This window comes from Heterocephalus glaber, unplaced genomic scaffold (genome assembly GCF_053883595.1).
Source record: "Heterocephalus glaber isolate CG9 unplaced genomic scaffold, H.glaber_assembly_v1.0 deba00001067, whole genome shotgun sequence".
In the NCBI taxonomy this organism is placed as follows: Eukaryota; Metazoa; Chordata; class Mammalia; order Rodentia; family Bathyergidae; genus Heterocephalus; species Heterocephalus glaber.
In genome coordinates, this window is record NW_028258187.1 from 317,142 (window position 1) to 334,978 (window position 17,837).

The following is a 17,837-nucleotide window of genomic DNA, read 5'->3' on the forward strand; positions in this document are numbered from 1 at the left end:
AAAGACACCTTGGTGTTAGAAGCTTCAAGGACAGTGGGCCATCTGAAGAACTTCACATTAACTAACAGGTGCTTTGAAAGGCTCAAAATGTGTCTACACATACGTCCTATCTAGATTCTCATCCTGGAAGCTCTGTAATTTAATAAGAACGCATCCTCTTTAACACAGCTCGTAGAAATAATTTATACGTAATCTTATTTGTGGAAAAACTCTACGATAAGCCACAGATCAAATGATGCGTTTATAGCTTAATTATTTCCTGAGTGGTACAATCAAAGAATGCAATCTGATTTTAGGATTACATTTTTCTAAAGTTAATAAAGATGAAGTACAGGAAGTAAAGATGTATGGCCATTAAGAGTAAACTTCATTAGGCCTACCCTTCCACTTAGGAGAATTGCATCTGAATAAAATTTAGAGGAAATAACTTAAGATTGATTCAACATGAGATTAACTCATTTCTACCAGGTGGGGAAAAATGCCATTATAAACCATCTGCTGCAATTAAAGATTTGTATATTCACCGATATAAAATATCTTTGTTTTGCACTCTGAAAAAAACTATTCATTGTTTAACAAGCCACATTTTACTGTTTTTTTCTCAATATGCACACATACTTGAAAAAAATATCTTATTAAAAATGTATAGCCATATTTTGGCTATTTACAGTAAAATTTTGCTGAAGTATAATGAAGTGAATTCTTTTTAGGAGGGAAAAATCGAAGAGAAGGTAATAGCTTATAAAGAGAAAGGGCTTCTCTGAAAACAAGGTAATAGTCAGAAAAGTAAAATGTTTTCTTACTATTAAATTGTGACATCCAAACTTTCCATCAATAAATTTTCTTTTATTTTTTTGGTACCAGGGATCGAACTCAGGATCTCGCACTTGTGAGGCAGGCACGGTGCCGCTGAGCTAAATCCCCGGCCCAATAAATTTTCTATAAAAGTCTAAAGAAATTATTTTCAGCACAGGAAGATTTTCTTTTTCCATTGATATTAACAAAGAAAGCAGTTAATGACTTAAAAAATCTATTGTTTAAGAACGATCACATAAAGGCAAACAAGACAGCATTTTACATTTCCCTAAACCTAAATTCTTTAAATAATACAGCTGTTAGCTAACTAAAAATGTTGCAGTAGAATCAGAACCAAACCAATTTGTATTTAAAGAATACACATGTGAAAATGGTAATAAGTTAAATAATCAGGAGAATTTTTTCATTTTTGAAATAGACAACATAAATTAAGCTTTAAGTCTTATTTTTAAAATATTACATACAGGAGACATTTGCCAACACAAAATAAGACTGATAATTGTCACCTTTGCTAAGTACATCCAGCCACCCAACCTATTACTACTGAAGTTGCATGCACAGTATTTATAGTAATGACCTAAGATATATAAAGACCACAGGCATATATAAAATGTCTAACAAGCTAATGAGATTATTCTAAAGGAGACAAACAAGTTAGAAAAACTTCAATAATTACATTTTAAGTTTAAGCTGCTTTTTGTCTTACCGATGTTTATAAATAGCAATTTCCATAATAAAATCTTTGTTACATCAAGAAGCATACCTAATTTTCAGGCTTTACCCTTCAGTTCCTTTAATCCATATGTAAGGGAAAAACATAAAACAATTAGAAAAAAAACTTTCAAGAAAAGCCTGAGAACATATCTTGTTTCTGACAGCAAAGAAACTGCCACATCCCATTACCAATTGTTTTAGCAAAAAAAATCATCTGACAACTGTCAGAATGCAGGTGTACCATTATTACTGCACTAAAACAAAACATTGCCAACCAAGCACTCTCAATCTTTCTTGCAATTTAAACTACTAAGAAACATTCTTAGGCTAGGTATCTTTCCACTTTTACTTTATACTATCGAGTTAAATACTGATCTATATTTTGATAAGGTTGCTTAAATTCTACTGCAGTCCACATTTCTTGAAAGTACTAAATTATTCATTCTGTCATATGTAGAAGGCTGACAGCATTTCTTGCTTAATACTGGCACTATTAACTCTTTCTTCACTCAGTTGAGGGAGAAGGATGGAAGACAGGAAAGAAGATTCATTACCCAAGTTAAGTCCAGGAATATGATTTCAGCATAGTTTTAAGACTTGCACTGATGTTCCATCTACTTTACATTCTATCTAGGAAAGGACATCCCACTTTTTTTTTTTTTTTTTGGTACCGGGGACTGAACTCGGGTCTTTGCACTTGAGAGGGAGGCAGTGGAACCACTGAGCTAAATCCCCAGCCAACATCCCACTTTTTAAGATAGCCATATTATGGATTAGAATTGATAGGAATGAGGGTGAGGTGCAAATAAAAACATAAACTAGAGGTTTAAAATGTATCAAAAATGTAAATATAAAGACCTGTATCAAACTTCTAGAGAAAAAAGACTGCTGTCTATCAACTACTCTATAGTCTTTTTTTTTTTGGTACCAGGAATTGAACTCGGGTCCTAGCGCTTGTGCAGCAGGCGGTGAAACCACTAAGCTAAATCCCCGGCCCTCAGCTACTCTAGTCTTAGAGTTGTGGATGTTCCTTCATGTCCACAGCAGTGTGGTAATATACAGGAAAATAGGAAAATAAAGATACAGTAAACAATGATATAAAGGAGGCTGCAACTGACCGAGAAGCATTACATAAATGACCCAACTGTCCTTGGTGGCAGAAAGCAACTTAGCCAGAATGCATACTTGTGTTACTGGAGAGGAGATAAACTGAGCCACTTTACCTTCTGGCCAAATTAAAATGCTATTTTTCAATTCTGTTTTTATTTGAAACAAAACAATGAATATAGGTTAAGATCAATTTTCCTCGGTTTCTGGATCTGAATTTGCAGCTAAATATAGGGCATGGCCTGTCCATCAAACCCCCTGTACATGTACACATACATACATATATATAAAACTACACAGTAACTAAGGTATTATACAATCATTAAAAGATGTTCTTTGAACATATTAGCAAATCCTATACTTTTAATTAATTAAATTTTCCTTAAATAACCAAGCAGTGAAAACCTAATAAAAATGTTAATTATCTTAAAATGGTTGACATTCTTTTCCCCTTAAAAGCTGTCTAAGCCAGAACAGGTCTTTTGTAGACATGCTTATTTTTATTCCAAAGGGTATGTGATTGATTCCCTGTCAATTTTATTTCCAAACAGAAATCCCTATATAAACAGTCAGTCTATATTAAATCTGTGATGGTGTTAGTCTTCTAAACCTCTTTACAAATAAAGGGAAGATGCAAAATAATGGGATTTGCTTGGTGAATATTAATTGTGAAATTTCTTCTTTCTAAACTTTTTTCCTGCTACATTTGCTGCTTTTTCAGCCATGATCTCTGAGTACTTCCTTCGGTTATATCTTCTGAACTCAGAATCAGCCAGCAGTTCTTCCACAATAGTCCTTTTCCTTTGTTTCTTGGGAAATCGTGAATGGTAGAAATCAGCTGGATTGTCAACAATAGTTCCAATCTGGAAGTACTTAGGGAAGCCATCTTGGGTCATTTTTCTTGTAAAATCTTTTTGGGTCCATGGTTGCTCTCATCTTCAGAGCTTTGAGATCATTTTTAAGTTTATCAGTCAATTCTGGAGCTTTCATACCAAACCAACCATCACCTGCAGTTTTTTGTCGCTCTTCCCTGCGTTTTTTCTGAAGTTGACACTTCAGTTCACTATATGGTGGGACACAATCGTTTTTTTCACAATCAGATGTAATAACAGCTTTCTGTAGAAGCTCATTTTTCTTTTTCTCCTTGATCTGTGTTAGAGTTTTCTTCTTAGATTGAAGTTTTTCTGCATTGAAATTAATGTGCACACCACACAATTGCTTGATACTCAGACCAGGGTCTATACTGCTTCTTGTCAACTTCAGAAGTTTAGACTTTGTGTTATTTAGGTAAGTCATCTTTAACACTATACTCATCTTTATTTCTGTCACTGTCTGATGGTTCTTCTTCACTATTTTCATCTTCCTCCTCTTCTTTTTCTCCCTCAGTGGAAACCTCACTTGCCTTATCTTCCAAGTAAAAATTTTTATCAGCATTCAATCCAGGCATTGCGTCAATTACAAAGAATGAATTGTCCTGAGATGTATTTTCTGAGTTTCCATTTAATGATTCCTTTTGACCACTATTTTCAAAAAAACACACAGTGTCCTCTTCACTTTCACTGCTTTCAGATTGCTGGGTTTCATCACTGCTGAAAACTAGTAAGACAAAATCATCCATATCCTGAGACTAGTTGAGCTCAGATTTGTTTAGTCTGGTATTACATTCAAGATCTACACTCCTTTCACTGTTGTTGTCCTCACTGACAACTTTATTTGTGGACTCTTCATCATCATCACCACGATTACCACTGAACTTTGTCAAGTCATTTATTTTTATGGTGCTTTTTCTCTCTCCACTCTATCTGTTCACTTCTACAACTGCAAATGTTTAAGTTAATGATTTCATTACAGCTTCACAGTTCAGATTTGAGGGCTCTGATGTGGTTTTATTATTTTGAGGGGTTGAATGATTTTGAGAAACTAACTGAAGGCTAGGGTCCTTAAGTTTAGAAAGACATTTCAACTGACAACTTTCATCATTTTCCTTTCCCTCATCTGTTGCTCTGTTTCCCTCTTCATCCAAACTCTGAGAGGTCTGTCTGGTATCAGAATCCTCTTGACTTCATAAAGATATCCATGATTTGCTTTTCATTTTCTGGTACAATCTTAGTATATTTATTCTCAGTTTGTACCTGTGATTTCCTTGGCATAATCTTGGTTGTTCTCTTATGTGTAATTTCAGGGAATGAAATGTCAGAGCATTGATGATTCAGCATCAGATATGGCTTTTGCAGGTGATTCTTGGCTTTGACATGTTAGAGCTTTAGCCTTACTTCTGGTTCTTGTCATTTCTGGGGAAGACACAATTCTAGAGATACCTGAAGCATGAGATTCTGCTTCAGAGACAACTTCTTCAGCAACAGACTCATTTAGTGGAATTATTTTCTGCTTTTTTTTTATAGTGGACACTGGAGTAGGTGCAATTATGATCTACCTTCTCCTAGTTATTCTTACAATAGGCTCCTGCATCTCAGCACAATTTGACTCTGTATTGGAGAACTCTCCATCAGTAGATGGCTCAGTTATCTCTGCTAATAAGCCTGTAGTCCTGTTCTTCCTCTTCTCTGTTTCAGGAGTTCTAGAGCTTGAACTCTGTTTCCCAAAAGTCTGTGATTCAGCTGTACTTTGGTTATCAGGTCCAGATTCCTTCTTGCTTTCTGGACATGCCTGAATTCCTTCAGCAGCAGAACTCTTCTGCTCGGGGCTGGCGGCCAACGGGACTTGCATTCTGGCCCAAGATCGGGCAGCCCTGGCAACCAACACTTTGGCGGCCTTCAGGTTCCCACCCCAGGCATTCTGATCATCTTCTCTTGGACAATGGCACACTTCTTTTGGCACCAATGAGGATTTTCTGGCCGTCAACATTCAAATCAGAGTTACTGATCTTCTTCCTCTACTAAGAGTTACTTCCTACTTCAAGTTTTAGTGTGCAGCTTTTTTCCTATCAGCCATTTCAAGAATTTGAAAGAAGTTAAGCATAAAGATAAAATAATACCAAATTTTCTAAGAAATATGAATTTGTCTAAAGACAGGAGAAAAGTTTTAGTGCAACATTAAAATCAAGCAAAAAGGTCTATCTTATATTTGGGCGAGAAGAAAGAAATTCATTTTGATTTACTACCAATGGTGGTGAGCAACAGAATATGCCTCACGGCAACCTACTTTTGGGTCCCCTCCTGTCTCTCAGGAGCTATCTCTCCCAATAAATTTTCCTACTCTTAAAAAAAAAAAAAAAAAAAAAGAATATGCCTCACATCATTACAAGGAAACACAATTTTATCACCCAATCCATATGTGAAGAATCAAAGCTTATTTAACCAAGAAAAGGGTTTCAGGGCTGGGGATTTAGCTCAGTGGTTCTGCTGCTTGGCTCCCAAGCACAAGGTTCCAAGTTCGATCCCCAGTACCAAAAAAAAAGAAAGAAAAGGGTTTCATTCTAAAAGTATAAACCAAAGGCTCTCAAAGACCATACCTGCTTTTTTCCTACTTTGTATGACAAAAAAAAGAATTAAGAGAATCAAGTTTCTAATACTCTAATGCTCTTCCATGTTGGGAGAAGTGAAGACCACAGAGGTAGGGCAATTCTTGGCAAGAAAACAGAGCCCGCAGACTAAGAGAACAGACCTCAGAGATTCTGAATTTGGTCAAGGATGCATTTCTATTTTCATTCAGTTTGGCACAGAAAACTGCTATGCAGCCCTGCCTTACAAAATTTATCAAGTCTTAAAATGTTGAGGTTTTTTTGGTTTTGTTTTTTTGGTACCGGGGGTCCTTGCGCTTGCAAGGCAGGTGGTGGAACCACTGAGCTAAACCCCCAGCCCAAAATGTTGAGTTTTTAAAACAATCTCAGAAAGGCTCTTTTGCTTTCACTTTAATCTATTTTTTAAAAAAATACTTAAGATTTAGTCATTACCTTCACTACACATAAATTCATTCAACTTTAAAACAAAAGCCAATTATCAAAACATGCCTAGATGTATGAATATATGTCCTTTGATAAATTTATTTTCAAAATGCCATGTGTGATAAATGCTATAAGATGTATGAATCTTGAAAACACTATGGAAGTGGAAGAAGCCAGTCATCACAGGACCACATATTGCATGATTCCATTTATAGTGGAGTATCCAGAGAGGCAAACCTTTAGGGACAGAAAGAAGTTGCCAGATGTTAGGAAGGATGGAGAAACTGGAGGTGGGAAAAGAAGTAGTGATGGTTGCACAGTGTAAGGCTTCTTTTTGGTGTGATGAAAACATTCCAGGGCCAGGGATTTAGCTCAGTGGTTCCACCACCTGCCTTCCAACCGCAAGGACCCGAGTTCAATCCCCGGTACCAAACAAACAAACAAACAAAAAAACATTCTAAAATTCTGGTGATGGTTGTATAAGTCTGTGAATGTGAAAAAGACAATCGAGATACACTTTAAATGGGTACACTGTATGGTAATGTGAAGTGAAGCTTGATGAACCTGTGGTAGAAAAAGCAAAAGTATCATGGTGCACATGTGTTCAGCATCTCAAAACACAAAGTTGAAACATACCTCAGTGTCAATCCCTTTTCCATTACAGAAAACATTAAAATCCACAGGTTAGTCTGGATAGTGGAATTTTAAGTATTTTATGCTTTTTGTTTTTGTTTTTATTTGGATTGAACCCAGTGCTTCATGTATGCTAAGCAAGTGTTCCACCAGTGCCCTATTTTTAATGTTCTTTATGACTTTCTGCACTGCTTAAATTTTTTGTAAGTAGCACACAACACTATAATCAGGAAAAAATAAAAAAGAGCTTATTAATTGGAATAACACAATGCCATGCCAGAGTGGCCGTCAGAACTCTGACAGGGGAATTTCACACAGACACAGTGAAGTTACAAACAGTTCATCAAGTTAACCAGCAACACCAAGGTAGCCGCGCCTGCCTGGAGCACCTTGGGCCCAGACCAAGGGACACCCTCCCCAAACTGGAGCTGGTGTGGGCAAGGCCCAGGGCATGTCCTCTTCTACCGGCTGCTTCCCAGCAGGAATGAAACCAAAGGCATCTCAGGTCATGACTCTGCACATACATCCATTCAGGGGGCTTGTCAAAAGCCAGGCCTGTCTGAGCAATAGAAGACCGACCATCTCCTTTTCCTCTGCCCTTCTCTCTGCACAATAATTCACAACACTTGAAGAACTTGCTTACCAAGAAGCAGTTTCTTTCTAAAATAACACAGGGTAGCTAATATATAAATGACAAACAGGCCTGCATTAACTTTTGAAATTAAAAATATGTAAAATTTTATTGAAAGATTTTATAGAATACATCTTTTAAAAATTGGGCTTACTGTACATGAAATTTGTTAAACAAATAGTTATTGGTGTGAGCTATTTGAAAGGACATTTTTGAAAACTTCTACTAACTGACCATCATTTTTTATGCTTTTTTTCTTTCTGGTGCTAGGGATGAAACCCGGGGCCTGACACTTTAGGTAAGGAATCCTCATGGGGGTACATTCCCAGCCCCAAACTGACCATCTTTACTTTAACCTCTGAAATGTAATACTATCTTTAACAATATGTATCTTTATTTCACTATTTTAAGATACATTTTCTTATAATTAATACATCATAAATTAGCATGCTGCTTTAAAACAATATTATGTTGTTTACATGAACAATCAGTATTTCAAAGAAATGAATACTTAAAAAGCTATTACTTTTGTTGCCAAGCTTGTAAAAATTCAGAGAGAAATTTAAACTAGGAGTGCCATGTTCCTGTTCTTAAGAGTCAATAAATGTTACTCAATACAACATTTAAGTGGTATTCTTAGTAGTTCAATGGATAAGCTTTTGTTTGCTTTTGTTCTCTTTGTAAGACATTTTCCACATTGAGTCTTAGCCTTTTATTGTGCTTGCTTAACTTGAGCAAGGTTCTGGGTTCATACATCAGTACCACAGGGTGGGGGGAAAAGATACAAAGGCAGCAGCAGTTTATTTTTTATTTAAAAACAAAATCAAGCATGGGAACGCTGGGGCGGGTGTGTGTGTGTGTGTGTGTGTGTCCTATGCCAGCAAGACCTCAAAAGGAGATACGGCGTAAAGCCCACAGCACCTGACAGAGCCTAAGGTCTTCCCCATGTATCATGTGATTGCTGAATGATCACTTCACATCACTGCAGTCAGCTGTCTGCTCTCCAGACTCAAGGCAAGTAACAAATGTGCCATATTTATCCTAGTATGAGCAACCATCAGAGCATCTGGTACATAGAGGGTGGTCGATGCATCTGTTGAAGCTGTGTCACACAACTGGTGCGGCTCAAATGAGAACTCGCTGGAGACAGGCTGTGTGGCAGCTGCATTCCAGGCACCTATGTATCAATTCACCTACCTAATGCCGATGGAGGAGGCAGGAAGATAAATGTGAGAAGGACCAAATCTGTAAGTGACTTTGTAAAAAAGGATCTACAGAAATACAAATGATTAGAAATGCTTAAACAAAAATCTGGGAAATAAAATTTTCTTAAAACAATCTTTATGTAGATAAAAATGTGAAGGTTCTTACAAAACCTAATTGAGTAATAACATAAACAACCCAGAAAATCTAAGTTTAAAGTTCTTAATGGACAGAAGGTTGGGATCCCATAAGCATTAAATGTTTTTTAAAGCAAGGAAGATGCTTTCTGAGCAAAGAAGCAGGGGCAGCTGGCTCCACCCCAGGCCTCACCCCAGCCCCAGAAAGGTAGGTACAGGGCAGTGTTCGCAGAGGGTGGGTGTCCACAGGAAGGCTTGGGCATAGCATGGCCAGCTGCCTTCAACTGAGCTTGTCAGAGCAAGTCAAGACTGAGAGAGGTAGCTGCAGGGACTATATAATCACTGTGCATGGGAAGATGAAATGCAAAAGAAATGCTGGGACAGTGTTTTAAATAATACCGATGTGAACTCATACTTCAGTGAATTAAAGGGTAGATTTTGGCAGAGCAATCACTGCTGGGCGAAATGACAATGTAGAAATACCGAAGTCCTAAAACCCTTTCTCTTGGCAGCAAGGTGAAACTTGAAAATAAAACTGTACTATGCAAACTTAAGCCAAAGTACCTACTTAAGAGGGAAAAGTTGTAATTCAAGCTGATTTTCCAGAAGAATAGAAGTAGTGAAATAATTCTATCTTAAGAACAAAACTGTAGAGTTTCCAGCATCTACTTATGCAAGTGAGACTATCTGTGAATTAAATATACTTTAAAGCTACTTATGTATCATATCTTAGTCCACATTAATAGGACTATAGACTACATTTGAAAAAAGAAATGTGTTTTATGGCCTGATGCAAGAGGCACTTCAAATAACTGATTTTTATATACAAATGAGTGCCCACTATATTAACATTACCACTAACTTTCAATTGGCCAAATTTATTTGTATAGACCAGAAACTGTTTTTAAAGTGTTCTGAAAAAAGCATGAAGTTAAAGACAAATGCCACAAGTTCCACACTACTAAAAGCAGAAAATGGAAGTGAAGGGCCAGGGCAGCGTTTCCAGGCGCAAAGTGCTCGGCCGCCCTGAAACCCACTCTGCCTCCTTCCCAACAGTGCACAGCTGGTTCCAGCACAATCTGCAGGAGAGACTGGGAGGGCCACTTCCTTGGTGTTCCAGCCACTCATCCAGGCAGCATCTTCAAACTGGGGCTAAGACTCTAAAGCTTCAGAGAGTCTGAAGTTGGAGGATCAGTTAAAAAAATAGTGGACCGGGGATTTGGCTCAGTGGTTCCACTGCCTGCCTCACAAGCTCAAGATCCTGAGTTCAATCCTGGTACTGCAAAAAAAAAAAAAAAAAAACCACCAAGAAAAAAAAAGTAGTTCTGTATTTAACATAGTGCCACAGGAAAGATCAGGATGGTATTTGCAAATAGGACTCCTTAATCAAAATGTATTTCTTTCTACATGAATGGCAGCCTCATATCAAAATACTCCTTAAGTTTTCATATTTGAGCCATCTCAGAAATTAGGAGAACTCACAGAGCTGGATATGATGGTGCACCCTGTAATCACAGCACTTGGGAGGCTGAGGCAGGAGGATTACCGAAAGTTCAAGGCCAGCCTGAACTACATATCGAAAGAAACCTTCTCAAAAAACAAAAAGTAAGCCAGGCCTGGTGGTGCTTGCCTGTAATCCCAGCACTTAGAAGGCTGAGGCCGAAGGATTGCTGTGAGTTAGTTCAAGGCCAGCCTGAACTATGTAGGGAGACCCTGTCGAGGGGAGGGGAGGGAGGCAGGCAGGCCATAGCAGGTAACTCTTACGAGACTTCTGGAAGCTTTGCGTGGGTAGCACGTTCTATTTGCTTACTGCAGTTCCTCATTACCACTGCCTGCCACTGGTAGTACTTACTTACACAGCCTTTAGGACATTCCTGACCATATCACATCTTCTCTGCACCAGGAACAGCCCCACAGGCCAAAAGTTTCAAAATGTTCATTTATGTTTCTCTCACATTATGTAAAAGTACCTCCGCAGGAATATAAATAATTCAGTTTACCGTAGCTGTTCTTTTAGATTATGACACCATCTAATTCTTAGGAATATTTTATGGATTAATGAAATAATGTCATAATATTTTTAAATAAAATACTGACTTCACAAGATCCACTATTTAATACCATCTTCCAAAGATTGGTTTGAATTTTTGCATCTTGTCTAGATTATAAAAAGTCACACCCAGTATTAATTCAAAGGCAGTACACTAATGTGCATGTGGGGATGCTCTGCTGGATACACATGTGGGCGACCTCATGGCACATCAACACGCTTACACAAAAATGTTCAAAATTAAGCTGTAAAACCTGTGGAATTGATTGGGCTACTACTGTATGTTGTGATTAAAAGTGGTTCCTGCAGGGCCGGGGATTTAGCTCAGTGGTTTTGCCGCCTGCTGCGCAAGCACAAGGACCTGAGTTCGACCCCCGATACCAAAAAAAAAAGGAAGAAGTGGTTCCTACAATTTCTATTCAGTGGACCAGAAGACAGATGCTATTCAGTTAAAGGCTCTCTTTATCTTTGCATAAAGATGAAAACATCTCACACAGAAACATCAGAGTTTTTGACTATTTAAGATCCAGCAAAATTTCAATCTAATGCATGAGTAACAACAGCTAAAATTTACCACTACAGGTAAAGTAACAATATGCAAATTATCATACTTGTGCAGGAAAGCATGCAAGTAAGGAGGGAGACAGCAGCAGGCCCTGCAGCTGTTGCTGAAGCGTAGAGCTTACTGTGAAACAGGTCTCAACAGTAGGGGTCAGCAGGAGGGCCCAGACCAACAGGATATCAGAAAGCGCCAAACTGCCCCGCAAGCACAGAAGCAATACTGCCAAGAGGAGTACAGTGTTCCTATGCCCACAAACTTCAGGCTAAAATAACTTTCTTAGGATGAGGAAGTCCACAGTTATCACGAAAATAGCACCTGCTTCTTCCAGCCATTCAGCCACTTCGTATTAGAGCAGGATTAAGATCTCTTAACTCCACAATCTAAGACTAATGCTGTGCTCACTAAAACTCAGACTTGAGTAATGATCAAGTTAATGCAGCTTTTCCAAACAGCTGATGATCAGGGGCTTAAAAGTCATGGAATAAACTATTTTAAAATGTTTATTACAGTGGTATAAATAACAATTATATGAATATGTAATTTTAAGGAACATAATTGTGAAAAAAAATCAAGAAACAAGTGGGGAGTGGTGCATACCTGAATCCTAGCACTCTGGGAGGTGGAGGCAGGCAGATCGCAAGTTCAAGCCCAGCCTGGGTAATTTAGTGACTTAGCAAGACCCTGTCTCAAAATGAAAAAAGGGTGTGAAGGTCCTGGGTTCAGTCTGTAAGAGGAAAGTCACTAATACACTGAGTAACTAGAAAGCAGAGAGCCAGAGCTCCTAAGAGGCAGTGCTGATACAGCAACAGGTGAGCGGTAGGCAAGCGGAAGCTGCAAACCCACCAAAGACTTGTGCAAATAAGCATGACAAGGAGCCAGATCTACACCAATGCTATTCACCTGCAAAGTCTATGTTTAAATGGTAGCCCCTTCATCATATCTTCTTTGTGGGGAGAAAGGAAGAAATACAGAGAGAGAAAAGGATAAGAAGGAGCAAAGGTTTTCGGTTGTAGGCAAAAGCAATGCATGTCCACCTATATCAAAGGGATGGGAAATAAGGAACATTCAATTCCCATCCAATAGATAACTTTCGATGTTACTTTGCTAGATTGTCTGGAAAAGATAAAAAGACTGCATGTAAAATTCTGTTCTCAGTCATCAGCTCTTCCTCATAAGTTACGGCAGTAGTTTTCTAAAGTTTTGGTCTTAGGATCCACTTACACTCTTAAAAATTAAGGAAGACCTTGAAGTTTTTGTTTACATGGGTTATATTTACTGTTTTTTAAACTAAATTTTACACATACATATTTATATTTTATATATTATATATAAAAACACATTTATCATGTTTATTTAAAATTATTTCAGTATTAAGGTCTAATAATTCATTTTAAAAAGGATTTAAAAGCTGGGATAGCTGGGCGTGCTGGCTACAGGGTGGAGGCCTGCACTGTAGCTCAGGGGCAGAGCCCTTGCCTAGTATGCAGGAGGCCCTGGGTTCCACCTCCTCTGTGTGTGTGTGTGCGTGTGTGCGTGTGTGCGTGTGTGTGTGTGTGTGTGTCTGGGGTTACATCCAAAATAAGTAACATTTTATGAAAAATAACTACTTTCCAAAACAAAAATATTGGTTATTAGAATGAAATGGTTTTATATTTTGACAAACCCTGCTACAGTTTGTTCCCCAAGGGTCCATGTGGCAGAAGCTTGGTCCTCAGTGTGCCAATGGTGGATTCTGGAACCATGGCCAGGCATGGTGCTGCACACCTGCAATCCCAACACCCAGGAGGCTGAGGCAGGAGTTTGAGGCCAGCCTGGGTTACATAGTGAGTTTGAGACCAGCCTGAACTACATAGTGAGACCCTGTCTCAAAACAAAACAGAACCAAACAAAAGGTGGAGGGGCACTGCCTCAAAACTGACACCTTAGTTATCTTTCACAGGAGGGGGAAGCCTGACCCCTCCTGTTTGCTCTTTGGTTTCCTATCTGGCAATGCATTTCCTTACTTCTAAGTGTGAGACCACCACTGTGGTGCCAGCTACACAGAAATTTGTGCCACACCCTGAAACACAAATGTGAGCTAAAACCACTTTTCTTTACAAAGTAGCCTGCCCTCAGGTATTCCATTACAGTAATAGAAAAGGGACTAAAATGAAGCCCTTTGGTGTCTGGTTTAATAGAAGACAGATGGATTATTTCATCTGCTTTTGCATCCAATTTTATACTGTTGTTTTATACCATTCAGTGGTATACTGTTTTAGTTGATGCATGTTAGGGTTTATGTTTAGATGTCCCCCAAGAGCCTCAGTGCTCATAGGTGGGGCTTCTGGAAGGTGATTGGATTATGGGGATTTATAGCTGGCTTGCTTGGTCTAAAACTCCTAAAAGTATGAGCCAAAACAAACCTTTACTCCTTTAAGTCGTGGGTGTTGGGGATTTCTCTCAGCAACAAGAAGGTGATTACGGCAAAGCATAATGAAAAGTGGTTTGCATGGCTCTACACCCTTTCAAGGGGGTCTAAGAGAATAGTGCCTTTCAAATCATACTTTCTGAATTCCTAAGGGTTTTGAACTCAAGATTCCTGATTCTGCATCTGGTGTAGTTCAAAAAGAAAATCAGAATATGGAGAACCAAGTAGGAAGTAATCCAAACATTAATCCTTCCCATAACGAAGAGAACTGCAGGCTTTAAGGGAGTTAGCTACTATTAAATATTTAAACTTTCCATTCAATGACTAAGAATTGTATAATTTCAAGCATTAATTACTACAAATATTAGAAGATAGTGCTAAAAATGAACAAATGAGAAAGATATGTTAAGTAACTCCCATAATAACCCCAAGTAATTTTTTGGTCCCAATTCTAGCCCAGAATTTAAGGTAGTTCTTGTAGGTGAATAGGGGAGCATAAAATAGGCCAAAAAGAGAGGCCAAGGAAAACAAACAGAAGAGAAACAATCTTGCAAGAGAATATAGCCCTAATGTGTCCACGGTAGGTAAAAATACTGAAGTATTCTCCCTTGAGACTTCACTCTCCCAAAGTCACATTCTCTAGAGCTTAATTCTCTCAAGGAACCTGGTTGAGAAAAACTAACCACATTGAGCTGAAAACTGAGGCTCTGAGGTGTGAAGTTTGATTTGGGGGCTCCCAACTTTCCCAAAGTGAGAACCTATTTCATTATTCTATCCAAACCCCTTGAACTTGATTGTTTAGAGAGTCTGGTCTAAAGAAGCTGTTTTTGTCATTAATCTCTGTTCTCTCACAAGTAATCAATGATATATAAAGTCATGTTCAATTTGGGTACTGTGACTGTTTAAACTTTTCTTAATAGTATTTGGCATAATTATAAGATCAAAAATTCCAAAAATGTTAACAGCAGTTAATTAGAACTTTTGGTTGGTTTCAGCTAAGTATCTCTATGAGCTGGTAATTTTCAGCCCCAGATAAAGCAGTCTGCATTTTAAGCTAATGGGTATCACTGAAATACATGATGTGCACGATTTATTTAGCTTCCCAAAACACTGAAAATTATCTCAGATCTACACCAGTGGTTTTGTGGGTACTAAGTTGATCGCTGCTTTAATCAGAAAAGAATTACAGTATCTCCATAGGAAACAGACGTTCTCTTATATTATGCAAGCCAACCCTGTTGAAAGATTACTAAACTATAGATTTCTTTGAAAGAAAATATTTATTGGTACACTTTAGATATACATAACGGTAACCCTCATCATAGGGAATTTGCACATGATATATTCTGACTCTTCTTTTTTTCCCATAACCCCTGCCCTCCCTACATACAAATTTTCCTTCTATTTTCACTTTTTTTTGGTACTGGGGATCAAACTCAGGACCTTGCACTTGCAGGCAGGGGTCGGAACCACTGAGCTAATTCCCTGCCCCTGCACTTTTTTCCCTGTCCTCTCCCCCTTTTCCCTCCCTTGTTCCCCTTCCCATTTCCCAATCTCTATTATACATTTTAGCCCTTACTTTCACTTTCAATTTCTCACACCAGAGAAACAATGGAGTATTTAAACATGTGTGTCTAATTTATTTCACCTGAGTATGGTCTCAAGGTGCATCCATTTTTTTTTTTTTGGTACTGGGGATCAAACTCGGGTCCTTGCGCTTGTGCAGCAGGTGGCGAAACCACTGAGCTAAATCCCCGGCCCAAGGTGCATCCATTTTTTGACATACTGGTTCTCTAATTTTACTTTAATATCCACTAAAGAAAATTGGTGGGATTTCCTTGCCACACTGTGAGACATTTAAACTTTAAAAAAAAACACAAAAAAACTTGGACTCTTTAAATTCAAACGTCTACTGAACTACATTTCATTTTTCACCTACCTCTCTCAAACTACTAGTTTTCATTATATAGCCAAACTAATTTTAGGTACTACATCGTGTCCAAACAAATACATGTTCCCAGAGATCTCTACTACTGACATGTGAGAATGGATAGCCACAATTCTTTTTCAATGACAAAAGGGATAAAAACCAGTACAAATACTGGTTTCCTATTTGAACTCACTGGATCCTATCATTGTTTGAACTTTTTTCTCACTTTGTAATCTTTCAGCCTTTTCAAACTACAGCCAGCTTTCTGAAGTTCAGTGTGGCTCATACCATTGCATTTGCTTGAAAACTTGCACCAAATCTCAGATACCCTACTTGGTCACATCTGTCTTTCTGCATTTATCCCATCAGGCCAAACAGCTCCCTGATCCACACTTTTGTACTTTAGTTCCCAGCCTGGCATTCTTTGTCCCTTACTTCCTATGCCTACGTTTTATCCATGTATCATCTTTTAAGCTCTAGCTCAAAGATTCTTTGTTATTTTCCCTGACTGCTCATGCCTTCTTCCACATATAAAGCATTTTATGTTCTCAGATACAATCTTTTTTTGTCTTATGTTATATTTGTGTCTTATCTCCTCTTGAAGAATACAAGAACCTATGGAATTAATATGAGAAAATGGAAACAAAGTCTTTATAAATAGTGAGGGATAAAGGGGTTGAAGGAATGGCAGGGGAATGGGGAAAAATAAGACCAAGAGAGATTATGTAAAGGTGCAAATTTCCAATGATGAATGTCATTACGTTGTACACCTAAAATGTGTCAATAACACAGGAGATTATGAGGGCAATCAAAATTCCAAAACGGGAGAACAGAAAGTGTGGAAGATAGGTAGAAAACATAAGATAATTAAGTAGATTAGAGTTGAGAATTAAATATAATTTTATTAAGATAGTACTTATGTTTTAATTGCAAAAAGATTTCTGATCAGTGAAAAGGTTCAAAGCCCTAAAATGAAGTAAAATGAAGAAATGATTCTCAAGTCACAGCCAAGGAAAACCAAAGAGGCATGACTGCAATGGGCAGCACGTGTAATGTGTGGTACACCTTGCAACGGAAAAGGGACATTAGGGAAAATCTGAGGAAATCTGAGTAAGACATGGAGATTAGTGCACAACAGTGGTAACAAAGGAGGAAAGCGCTGAAAAGAACGCTGAGTAACTTGCCCATGGTAACAGTGTGGCCTCACATCATGGAATTTGAATCAAAAGAGTCTCATCGCAAGATTTGCATCATTAGAGAGGGATCGCTTACACCTGAGAAGTACAGAGCAGCACATGCCAGAGGTGGAGGTCCAAGTGAAACGCAGAAGGAGGCCTCCTTGAGCAACCAAGTGTCAGCTCTACCCGAGGCGTTCTCAGCAGCAAGCTCCTGTGGTGGATTTCCAAGCGGAGCTGAGACGGGCGTTCTTAGCTGAGACCCCAAGACGTGGTTAAAGAGTTAAAGAGAACATTAAGGTGCTTTAGGGGAAGTAATAGCATGCAGTTGTAAACATTTATGTGGTTCAGCCAAGAAGTATGAAGTTTCAACCAACTCAAGATAAATTGAGACATTGATGTTAAGTTTTGGGATTGGAAAAAAAAGCTTTTTTTGGACTCCACCTGCTGTCTGTGAAACTTGTGAACACCTTGCATTGTCTCTAGGACATTGTACCTACATCGTACCTTTACGGCTGTCCCCTAGGTATTAAGGAATCTGAAATTTTATTGTTGACGCTGAATTTGG

General features: G+C 38.3%; 1 protein-coding gene and 2 pseudogenes across 14 annotated transcripts in view; 1 reads left to right on the forward strand and 2 right to left on the reverse strand.

Annotated features, from left to right (window-relative positions):
* Nucleotides 1–17,837, reverse strand: part of Enah (ENAH actin regulator) — a 140,736-nt gene that overhangs the window by 39,721 nt on the left and 83,178 nt on the right. The gene's annotated exons all lie outside the window — the stretch shown is intronic.
* LOC147828468 (deoxynucleotidyltransferase terminal-interacting protein 2 pseudogene) lies at nt 3–17,803 on the reverse strand (annotated as a pseudogene).
* Nucleotides 17,288–17,548, forward strand: LOC110346214 (SNRPN upstream reading frame protein pseudogene; annotated as a pseudogene).